General features: G+C 35.9%; 1 pseudogene; it reads left to right on the plus strand.

The window, feature by feature from the left end:
* The first annotated feature begins 236 nt into the window (after positions 1–236).
* Positions 237–1,264, plus strand: LOC100390671 (ribosome biogenesis protein NSA2 homolog pseudogene; annotated as a pseudogene).
* The last annotated feature ends 10,575 nt before the right edge of the window (positions 1,265–11,839 follow it).

Below are 11,839 nucleotides of genomic sequence, written 5' to 3' on the forward strand. Positions count from 1 at the left end.
TCACACCATGGGGTCCTAGACAAGAGGTCACAAGACCAATTACAATTAAGGGATTTTTTTACAATGTTGAAAGGGACTCCTTATAATTCCAATTAACCTCGAAGAGCATGGGTAGATTGGGTTTAATAAAAATTGGCTTAGTTAGTAAAAGATTACCCTTTCCTGTCATGGCCTGCGTGGTGTCGGCTCATGGGTCTCAGAGACCCGAATATTAAGAGCATTTTTACACCCCAGGGGCCTCTTATGGCGACTCTGTGGCCATCACCATGCCACAGAACGAATATATTGAATTACATCGTAAATGCTATGGATACCGTTTGGATTACCACGAGAAAAAGAGAAAGAAGGAAAGTCGAGAGGCTCATGAACGTTCAAAGAAGGCAAAGAAAATGATTGGTCTGAAAGCTAAGCTTTACCATAAACAGCGCCATGCTGAGAAAATACAAATGAAAAAGACTATCAAGATACATGAAGAGAGAAACACCAAACAAAAGAATGATGAGAAGACTCCACAGGGAGCAGTACCTGCCTATCTTCTGGACAGAGAAGGACAATCTCGAGCTAAAGTACTTTCCAATATGATTAAACAGAAACAAAAAGAGAAGGCGGGAAAACGGGAAGTGCCTCTGCCTAAAGTCCATGCTCAGGGAGAAACAGAAGTAATAAAAGTTATTCGAACAGGAAAGAGAAAGAAGAAGGCATGGAAGAGGATGGTTACTAAAGTCTGCTTTGTTGGAGATGGCTTTACAAGAAAACCACCTAAATATGAAAGATTCATAAGGCCAATGGGCTTGCGTTTCAAGAAAGCCCATGTGACACATCCTGAACTGAAAGCCACCTTTTGCCTACCAATACTTGGTGTAAAGAAGAATCCCTCATCCCCACTGTATACAACTTTGGGTGTTATTACCAAAGGTACTGTCATTGAGGTAAATGTGAGCGAACTGGGCCTTGTGACATAAGGAGGCAAAGTTATTTGGGGAAAATATGCCCAGGTTATGAACAATCCTGAAAATGATGGATGCATAAATGCAGTCTTACTTGTTTGACAGCAATTTAGTATATAATTAGAGGACTACACACCAATTGGAAAAACTGCCATTACTGTAATGTTTCTGAATACTACCAAACAGCCATACATGTCTGCAATCAAGAGATTTATTGTAAACATTAAAAGGGGCCCGCTGTATAAATGGTCTTTATTTTGAAATCTACTTAGACCCTATGTTAATAAAACTGATTGAAAAAAGCAAAAAAAAAAAAATTGCCTTAGAAACAGATTTTTCTTAAAAGCACTTTTTAATATAATCTGTTTTTTTTTCTTTCTATTCTTAGGAGGCAATATATTCAGCTAAAAGAAATCTAAACATTTTGGTCAATTTTTTATCACAAGATACCAGTGGCATGTGGTAGGCTTTAGCGATATTACAGACATCTTCATGACAATGGTAATTGTTTGGAAAATAGGGATGAAACCATTTAATTATGTTTAATTTCAGTAAATGTTAGGCACCAGCATATCTTCTCACATAAGTGATAAATCAGTTCAAAATTCAAAGATCTTAAAAAGGTTTTTATACTCGTCTCAGACCTACCTATTCTTAACTAGGAATCTCTGCAAAGAATTTCATACATAATTTTTAAACCTTATACTTATAAAAACATATAACAGTTTACATTAGGATAAAATTTATATTAACTCAATGTATATTACTTATTAATGAAAATTCATTTTTAAAAAAATTATTAAATAGAACTCACTATACTATATTATATTTTGATAACAAGGAGGCATACATGCTATAGGGATATAAAGTCCTTGCAAACAAAACAATTACACAAAATCTTAGGGCATGTTACCATCCAAAGAAGAAGTAATAATGCAATTTTCAAAAAAGCTAAACAAAATTTGATATACATAAGACAGAAATGAAATTATTTTGATGTATTTTAATAACCTTGAGGTATCTTCACATGAAAGTAATAAAACATATATTAATTTTTTGTTATTTTGGAAACAGAATTTCTAATATGATCCAAGAAATGAGATCAATAATGAGGGAATATTTATATATTTACACATTTGATTTTATACATACATTTATTACATTCAAAGAACAGGTTATAATTATTATAGCATTTAATCCATTCTCTGGCATAGAGAAATAGCATGATATATATTTACTGAGAGAATCTGTATTTTACTATTGATAAAGCTAAGGTTCAGGTAGACAATGCTAAAGTACTAGTAAAGGGGATGGATTGGGACACAAATGAAGTACTGTCAGGTTCCAAATGCCCTGCACATTCCACTATAAAATATCTTCTTTCTTTTTTTTCTCTTTATTCACTTCAAAGTGTTATTCGATTATTTTCTACTAAAGGCAGTTTTCTTGGTTGTCATTACTCTCATATGGGTTCTAGTACTTCTCTGGTTATCCATTATATTTGGAGTACTTCTCACAGTGAGACTCTAGATTCCTTTTATATTGAGTTTCATTATATCATTTTTTTCACCTTCATGACTTTTATCTTCTCTCAGTGTTTTCCTACATTAGATATTATCATCACCTGGCAACTCTTAAACAATTAAAACTTGAACTAATGGAGAGAGATCCAAGATGGCTGATTGCTAACAGCTCAGGATTGTAGCTCCCAGTGAAAGCGCAGAGAACGAGAGGACGCCACATTTTCAGGTGAAATTTTGTCACTCACAGACCAGAAGATTCCCAGTGGAGGAGCCCCACGGGTCGCCAGTGCAACTATTGTGGCTGGCCCGGCAGTTTTTCTGGCGCCTCCGCTCAGCGGCTCTTGGTGCAGGGTAAACGGGACTGGTTCCCTTTCTGACTGATGTTTGGAGCTCCAGGAAGGTAGAGTCACCTATTACGGACTCAAGAAGGAAGCCAGACTGGAGATTCCTGGGCAGAAGAGCACCATCATTCTTAACACCACTGTTTTGTCCGGTGCAGTGTGTTGCTCGGATTCCAGTGCTGGGAATCAATAAATTGGATGTCCACTCAGAAACCTAATGAGAAAGGTGGTAATTGCAAAGATGATAGATGAATAAATTTATAATGAAGGGAAGAAACCAGCCTAAAAATGCTGAGAATATCCAAAATCAGAACCCCTCTCTCTATTCAGGGGATTACAGTTCCTCATCAGCAAGGAAGAAGACCTGATGGAGAAGGACTGTGTTCCATTAACAGAAGTAGGCTTCAGAAGGTGGATGATAAGAAACTTCTGGGAGTTAAAGGAACTTGTTCTAACCCAATGTAAAGAAACTAAGAACTTTGAAGAAAGGTTTGACAAAATACTAACAAGAATAGACAATATAGAGAGGAATATAAATGAACAAACGGAGTTGAAAAACACAACATGAGAACTTCATGAAATATGCACAAGTTTTAATAGCCAAATTGACCAAGCAGAAGAAAGGATATCAGAGGTTGAAGACCAACTTAATGAAATAAAACGAGAAGACAAGAATAGAGAAAAAAGGATAAAAAGGAATGAGCAAAGTCTTCAAGAAATATGGGACTATGTGAAAAGTCCTAATCTATGTTTGATAGGTGTACCTGAATGCAATGAAGAGAACAAATCCAAGCTGAAAAATACTCTTCAGGATATTATTCAGGAAATCTTTCCCAACCTAGGAAGGCAGGACAATATTGAACTCCAGATAATACAGAGAACCCCACAAAGATATTCCTCAAGAAAAGCAACCCCAAGGCACATAATCATTAGATTCACCAGGGTTGAAATGAAGGAGAAAATACTAAGGGCAGCCAGAGAGAAAGGTCAGGTTACCCACAAAGGGAAGCCTATTAGACTTACAGCAGATCTCTCAGCAGAAACCCTACAAGCCAGAAGAGAGTGGGGGCCAATATTCAACATCCTTAAAGAAAAGAACTTTCAGCCCAGAATTTCATATCCAGCCAAATTAAACTTCAAGGCTGAAGGAAAAATATTTTTTTTTTATGAACAAGCAAGTACTCTGAGATTTTATTACCACCAGGCCTGCTTTACAAGAGCTTCTGAAAGAAGCATTACACACAGAAAGGAATAGCCAGTATTAGCCTTTCCAAAAATATACCGAAAAGTAAAGATCATCAACATAATGAAGAATTTACATCAACGAATTGACAAAACAGCCAGCTAACATCAAATGGCAGCAATCCTAAATTTAAATTGACTAAATCCCTTAATCAAAAGATACAGCCAAAACCCAACGGTATACTATGTCCAGACCCATTTCACATGCAAGGATACAGAAAGACTCAAAACAAAGGGATGGAGAAGGATTTACCAACAAAATGTAGAGCAAAAATAAATAAATAAATAAAAAGCAGGAGTTGCAATTCTCACCTCTGTTAAAATAGATTTTAAAGTAACAAAGATATAATGGTAAAAGGATCAATGCAACAAGAAGAGCTAACGATCCTAAATATATACGCACCCAATACAGGAACACCCAGATAAATAAGACCTATAAAGAGACTTAGACTCTCTAGACTCCCACACAATAATAGTGGGAGATGTCAACATCAATATTAGATAGGTCAATGAGGCAGAAAATTAAAAAGGATATTCAAGATTTAAACTCAGATTTGGAACAAGTAAACTTAATAAACATTTATAGAACTCTCCACTTTGAATACATAAAATATACATTCTTATCAGGATCACATCACACCTACTCATAGCTTTAAATGAAATATTGATCGGCCATTATTAAGCACAATTATTGGCATAAAAGAGGTTTTCAATACCCATTTTTAGAATAAAACAACATTCCTGTTCTCTCTCCCTCTTTTTCTTCCTCTGTCATCCTCTCCTTCCTTCATTCCTTTCTTTCTTTCTTTCTTTCTCTCCTTAAAAAAATAAAATAAAATTTGAACTAAAACATTTGTCTCCCAAATTATCAACCAGCTTATTCATCTAATCAATGTCAACATACATTTTCTTCAACTGCAGATAGTCCTCCTGTTCCTTGAACCTTCTTTCTCGATTTTTCTTTCCATAATCTTTTCATTCATCATGTCTCTGAATCTTGGGCTATCATTTCAATCATTCTCTGCTTCTATTTTTCTCCTGTTCCCGTTTCTTTCTATTGTTCCTTAACTACACTGCTTGAGTAAACAACAACACAAAAAGCCTAACTTTTCTACACATACACCTGGATACTAAGCACCATTAGAGATATCTGCAGAATGATGTAAATTTGCACCACTACTAATTGACATTCTTCCTCACCTGGAACCTTGCAAACTTTCCCAATTCCTTCTTCATTTCTTGCTCCTATTTCTTATACAACCTATTTAAATATTTTGCACAAGTATCTGTAAATCACCCTAAACTCTCTTTAAATCCTCCTCCCCACTTTTCTCCCGTGTTGTGAAATATCAACAATCGTGTAGAAATTGTTGAATTAATTCATATATACATTGAAATAAGAGTCATTAAACAAGATGAATCTCAACTTCTCCCACCCGACAAATAAACTTATCTGTGTCTGCCCTGCCCTGTTCTTTACTCTCCTTTTTCAAAGAAAGCAATATTACTTCTCAATTTTATGCCATTTTTTTTTTGCCTTCTGTCCTTTTATTGCTGCCCTCCCTGCTAAGGTCTATCCATTAGTGTATAAACATTAAGTTACCAAGTTATCTTATTAAAGATCCTCAATCTGTTGGCTCTCTATCCTCCACCATAGCATTCTTCTCTTCAAAATTCTTCAAGAATTTTCAACACTGTTACTTTCTTTACTTGCTAGTATTCCTCACCTGAAACATAGCACCTTGACAATTGCCCCATCATCACAATAAAATTCATTTCAATAAATATGTCTCTGTCTTATTACAAACAGACCAAAAAATATTCTTTTTACTTGATCCACTGGCAACATTTTTAATTGCCAAACATTTTTTATACAATTATTTATCTTCCTTATAGTTTTCTTTCAAATTATTTTCCAATTTCCAATGTGGGCTGCCCATTCTGTAAACGTTTTAAATACTTTTTTGAAATTTTTATTGATTTTTAAAATTTTTTACCATAGAATATTTACTGTTCATTTACATTAAATAGCAGAGTGGCTTTCATATGGAAAGCATGTGGTAAATATTTGTAGAATAGATGAATTAAATTTTTCTTCTGTTAAGACTTGCTGTGTGCAATGCCAGTCTACTTCAGTTTTTAATGCTTATTTTTAAGTTATTTTTTTGAGATGAGTTTTTTTATTTTGAAGTATATAAAAGGAATTGTGATTTTTAGATTATTTAGACATGCTCTGCTTAATTTTCTTCCCTTGCACAGGGAATATAAAAAATAAGTGGGACTGTAAAAATCTTTGTGAACAGACTGTATCATGAAAATTTATTTTCTTTTTTAATACAAACAAATTGTACAAAAAATTTGATAAGTATTAGAACCTAGCTTTGTTAACATAAATACAAGAGAGAATGGGATTGTACACTTTGACCAAGTCAGTATTATCCAAACTTGCTAGAATCTATTTCCTTTAATATATTTCTAGAAAGATACTCATTAATTATTATTTGTGATATGGTTTGGCTGTGTCCCCACCCAAATCTCATCTTGAATTGCAGCTTCCATAATGCCTATGTTGTGAGAAGGGCCTAGTGGGAGGTAATTGAATTATTGGGGCATTTTCCCCCATACTGCTTGCATGGTAGTGATTAAGCCTCAAGAGATTAGATGGTTTTGTAAGGGGAAACCCCTTTTGGTTGATTCTCATTCTTGCTGTTTCCTGCTGTAATGTAAGACATGCCTTTCACCTTCCATCATGATTGTGAGACATCTCCACCATGTGAGTCCATTAAAGTGTGTCCATTAAAATCCATGAACTGTAAACCTCTTTTTCTTTATAAATTATCCAGTCTCAGGTATGTCTTTATTAGCAGCATAAAAACGGACTAATACAATAAATACTGAGACTGGGGTGTAACGATACCCAAAAATGTGGAAGTGACATTGAAACTAGGTGACATACAGGAGTTGCAAGAGTATGGACGGCTCAGAAGAAAACAGGAAAATGGGGGAAAGTTTGAAATTTCCTAGAGACTTGTTGAATGGCTTTGCCCAAAATGCTCATACTCCAGGCCAAGGCGGTCTCAGATGGAGACAAGGAACTTGTTGGGAACTAGAGAAACAGTGACTTTTGTTATGTTTTAGCAAATAGACTGGTGACATTTTGCCCCTGCCCTAGAGGTTTGCAGAACTTTTATAGTATCTGGCATAATATACTTCTAAGCAGTAAAGCATTCAAAAGGTGACTTGGAAGCTGTTAAAGGCATTCAGATTTATAAGGTAAGCAGAGCATAAAAATTCAGAATATTTGTAGCCTGACAATGCTATAAAAAAGAAAATACCATTTTCTGAAGAGAAATTCAAGATTGCTTCAGAAATTTGCATAAGTAATGAGGAACTGAATATTAATCCTGAAGACAATGAGGAAAATGTCTCCAGGGCCTGTCAGAGATTTTCATGGCAGCCCCTTCCATTATAGGAAGTTAACTGTTCAATATTTCCTCCTACAGCCTTCTATCACGGAGGCCTAGGAGGAAAAAATGGTTGTATGGGCTGGGCCCAGAGTCCCCATACTGTGTGCAGCCTAGGGACATAGTGCCGTGTGTTCCAGCTGCTCCAGCTATGGCTGAAAGGAGCCAATGTAGAGCTCAGGCCATGGCTTCAGAGGGTGCAAGCCCCAAACCTTGGTAGCTTCAATGTGGTGTTTAGCCTGTGAGTACACAGAAGTCAAGAATTGGGGTTTGGAAACCTCCACCTAGCTGTATGGATATGCCTGGATGCCCAGGCAGATATTTGCTGCAGGGGTGTGGCCCTCATGGAAAATCTCTGATAGGACAGTGAAGAAGGAAAATGACAGATTGGAGCCCCAACACAGAATCTCTACGGGGGCACTGCCTGATGGAGCTATGAGAGAAGAGGGCTACAGTCCTCTAGGACCCAGAATGGTGAATCCACTAACAGCTTGTACCATGCACCTGGAAAAGCTGCAGATGCTTAATGCCAGCCAGTGAAAGCACCCAAGAGGGAGATTGTAGCCTGCAAAGTCAAAGGGGCAGGGCTGCACAACACTATGGGAACCAAGCTCTTGCATCAGCAGGGTCTGGATTTGAGACATGGATTCAAAGGACAACATTTTGGAGCTTTATGATTGGACTGCCCTGCTGGATTTCAGACTTCTGTAGGGCCTGTAGCCCCTTTGTTTTGGCCAATTTCTCCAATTTAAAATGGTTGTATTTACTCAACGTCTGTACCCCACATTGTATCTAGGAAGTAATTAACTTGATCTTGATTTTACAGGCTCATAGGGGGAAGGGACTTGCCTTGTTTCAGATGAGACATTGGACTAAGGACCTTTGAGTTAATGCTGAAATCAGTTACAACTTTGGGAGAATATTGGGAAGTCGTAACTGGTTTTGAAAGGTGAGGACATGAGATTTGGGAGGGGCTAGAGATGGAATGATATGGTTTAGCTCTGTGTCCCTGCCCAAGTCTCATCTTGAATTTTAACTCCCATAATTCCCACATGTTGTGGGAGGGACCTGTGGGGGATAATTGAATCATGCAGACAGTTTCCCCAAACTGCTCTTTGGGTAGTGAATAAGTCTCAGGAGATCTGATGGTTTTCACTTGTTTCTCCTTCTGTCTCTTGCCTGCTGCGATGTAAGATGTGCCATTCACCCTCCTCCATGATTCTGAGGCCTCCCCAGCCATGTGAAATGAGTCCATTAAAACCTCTTTTTCTTTATCAATTACCCAGTCTCGGGTATGTCTTTAATAGCAGCATGAAAACTGACTAATGCAATTTGTAAGAAACAAATCCATGAAACCAAGGTATAATTTATTTTTTATCATTTGATAACATTTTGATTTTGAGTACACTTAATCATAATATAAAATTGGATCAAAGGTAAATTGATTCTCTAGATACATACAGGAGGGTTTTCTGAGATGATGATATGCTGTCACACAATACATGTTATCTAATATGTTTTCCAAATCTCTTATGAATTCAATTACCATGAGATACAAAACAAAACAAGAACAAAAGAAATGACACCAGCATATAAATATGTTCTGAGCCTTTGTTCTTCTACAAGACTACGGATTAATTATCATCCCTATTCTAAGCATCTGGTCCACTGCTTTGATTTAATGAAAGGTTAGTTGACCCCACACTCAGGCAGTCTTTACAAACTAGCGGAAATAACAATTAATACCTCAAGAGTATTTATGAAAAGCAGAGTTTTTTCAAGAATTAAGTGGTCACTACTTATCAAATAACTCACAATGGCATGCTAGATAAAGTTGACCTGAACTTTAGCTATCACAGATATATTAAGGATAATAATCTTTTCCCCCAATATGAATGCTAAATTGCCCAAGGAAAAAAATACATTGCTTCTTTAAAGTGTTTACATATTAATATTTTGGTATGATCAAGTGAAATTTCTGAATATATACTCTAATAGTCTTATTTCCCCCAGATTTGTATTAATATAGTAAATGCCAAGATTCTGCCTCTGTGATGTCATTCTAATGCCTTAGGCACTTCTAAGAAACAGAAGTTGTGGGTTAGAAGGTGCCTAAAGAAAAAAAACAGAAAATTTTACTGTTAACTATTCAATGTTTGATTGCATATAGATATATACATACATATGTGTGCTTTAGAAAGAGGCTTGAAAAGATTTTTGGAACAGAATCACACTGAAATAGAAAAATAATCAAATTAACGTTGAAACTATGCTCTAAGAAAGAGATGAACTTACTGAAAGTTCCCTTCCCCCACTCACCAGCAAAAGGAGAGAAGAAGCTGCCATTTGATAGTTCCTGAAGACACTATTTTGCACATTCTTAATGCTATAATCTGATCCTGATTAGAAGGGAAATACAATAAAGTTGGATCAGGCTTACATAAACCATAGAGTAAGGAGATCTTGCATCTCTTCTTCCTCCCATCATTTTTGCTTGGTCTGGAAGCAGAAGAACTGAAAGACCAGAACTTGGCAGGGAGAAGCCATGAGCTAGGTACTGTCCTTTCATTGTATCATGTTGGTGTTAGCAGAAGGTATTTTCAGATAAGGGTATTAGCTAAGGTGTTAGGATAATCAGCTAATTGACAATTTTATGTGTAGTACAAGAGGCCGAGTCATACCAAACTCTCAAGTACAGGGATATTAAGCTTCCAAGTCCTAAAACACCAGAGGTTATCTATCAAGCAGTTAAACGGATGTTTGCAACTCTAAAAGTCCCAGAATTAATTGTACGGTGGCTGGAACTGGAGTTATTATTCTAAATGATAAACAACTGGCTAAAAATATAAAGACTGAAAATGCCCCAGAGGTTGAGAAATCTATTTGCTCGTGTTTTAGGTAAATGTTTCAAAATCTGTTTTGAAATATGTTGCTCTGAAGGGAGAGCTCTATTTCTAGTAACAATTAAGAGCCGCGTCTCTAACTCGCATACTTACATATTGCCACTAGCAGTATTTTCAAAAGCAGTTGCAGTCCTGCGTTCTCCAGACATCATTCAGTAGCAAGGCAGGCTGAGAAGCTACCAAATTGTCTATCTATATTAAAACATGCACAGCTAGGCAACGTACTAACAGAGTCCACAGACTCCACATTGACTGAATCCAGACTGAAGACTGAAATAAGGTACCATTCTGTATTCAGTTATTTCTTCTTCACTTAGCAAATGTGACTTGAGGGCCTACTGACACCAGGCACCGCTGTCACACACGGAGAATGCCTCCTAAGCTGCAACCTAGGCAGGATTTCAGTGTGCAAATTTCACTGCTTCTCCTTTATTGTGACCATCTTGGAACTATGTCTTATGAAGAACACTAGAGGTTGAGAGGAACAATTTGAATGAACTCCTCAGCCAGTTCTACCTCTCTAGGGATTGCATAGATAATAACAACCTAGCTTAGTCAGAATCTCCAATGACTACATTCACAAACAGAAAATAAACTCTTTAGTGTTGAACACAGTGTATGGAGTAATATGTGTTAGGAAATACATTGATGTAAAAGAAATACAAGTTCCAATCTAAAGAGGTATTGAGTAATGATAATTAAACTCTGACTCAGAATTTGGTTTTATAGTCTAGTTTAAAACTAAGCAAAGTAAAGGATGAGAATCAAATTTTCAAAAATTTTCCTAAGATCTTAAGAAAGAAACAAATCAAACATTCCAAGCATGTTTATATTCATCTAAGTCTTCTTTTTTATTTTTCTGGTTTGAAATATTAGAACATGTAATCAATTAATGATCATTTTAGCTTAAAGAATAAAAAGAGGAGAAAAAACATATATAAATGTATTGATAAAATATTCTTAAAATACAAATCTTATTTCAGAAATAAATAGAAAATATTTACTTCTATAAAAATATTATAACTTATGTCTCAATTATCTACATTGTGATAACTATATGATTATCTCACAAATGTGTTTATTTGAGAAATTTTACTTATTACTCATGTTTCCCTACTGAATGACATAACAAAACTATGATATACATAAATCAAAGTTCTTTTTCTTCCTAAATAATTATTATATAGATTTACAGGCCAATTCAGTGGCAAATCTTTATCTTTATAAATCTATATTTGTGGCTATAGGATGCACTATATGCTTTGTTGGGCTTTGAAGGAGCAATTGGGGCTTTCTGGAAAAGGCTTAAAGGCACTATCATCATTATCAACTTTCTTCTTCTTGTGACTGCAGCACTCAGCATACATCCTGTTTTTAGTAACTTAGTATTTCTGGAATAAATGAATAAATAACAAACAA

The sequence above is a fragment of the Callithrix jacchus genome, chromosome 1 (genome assembly GCF_049354715.1).
Source record: "Callithrix jacchus isolate 240 chromosome 1, calJac240_pri, whole genome shotgun sequence".
Lineage (NCBI taxonomy): Eukaryota > Metazoa > Chordata > Mammalia > Primates > Cebidae > Callithrix > Callithrix jacchus.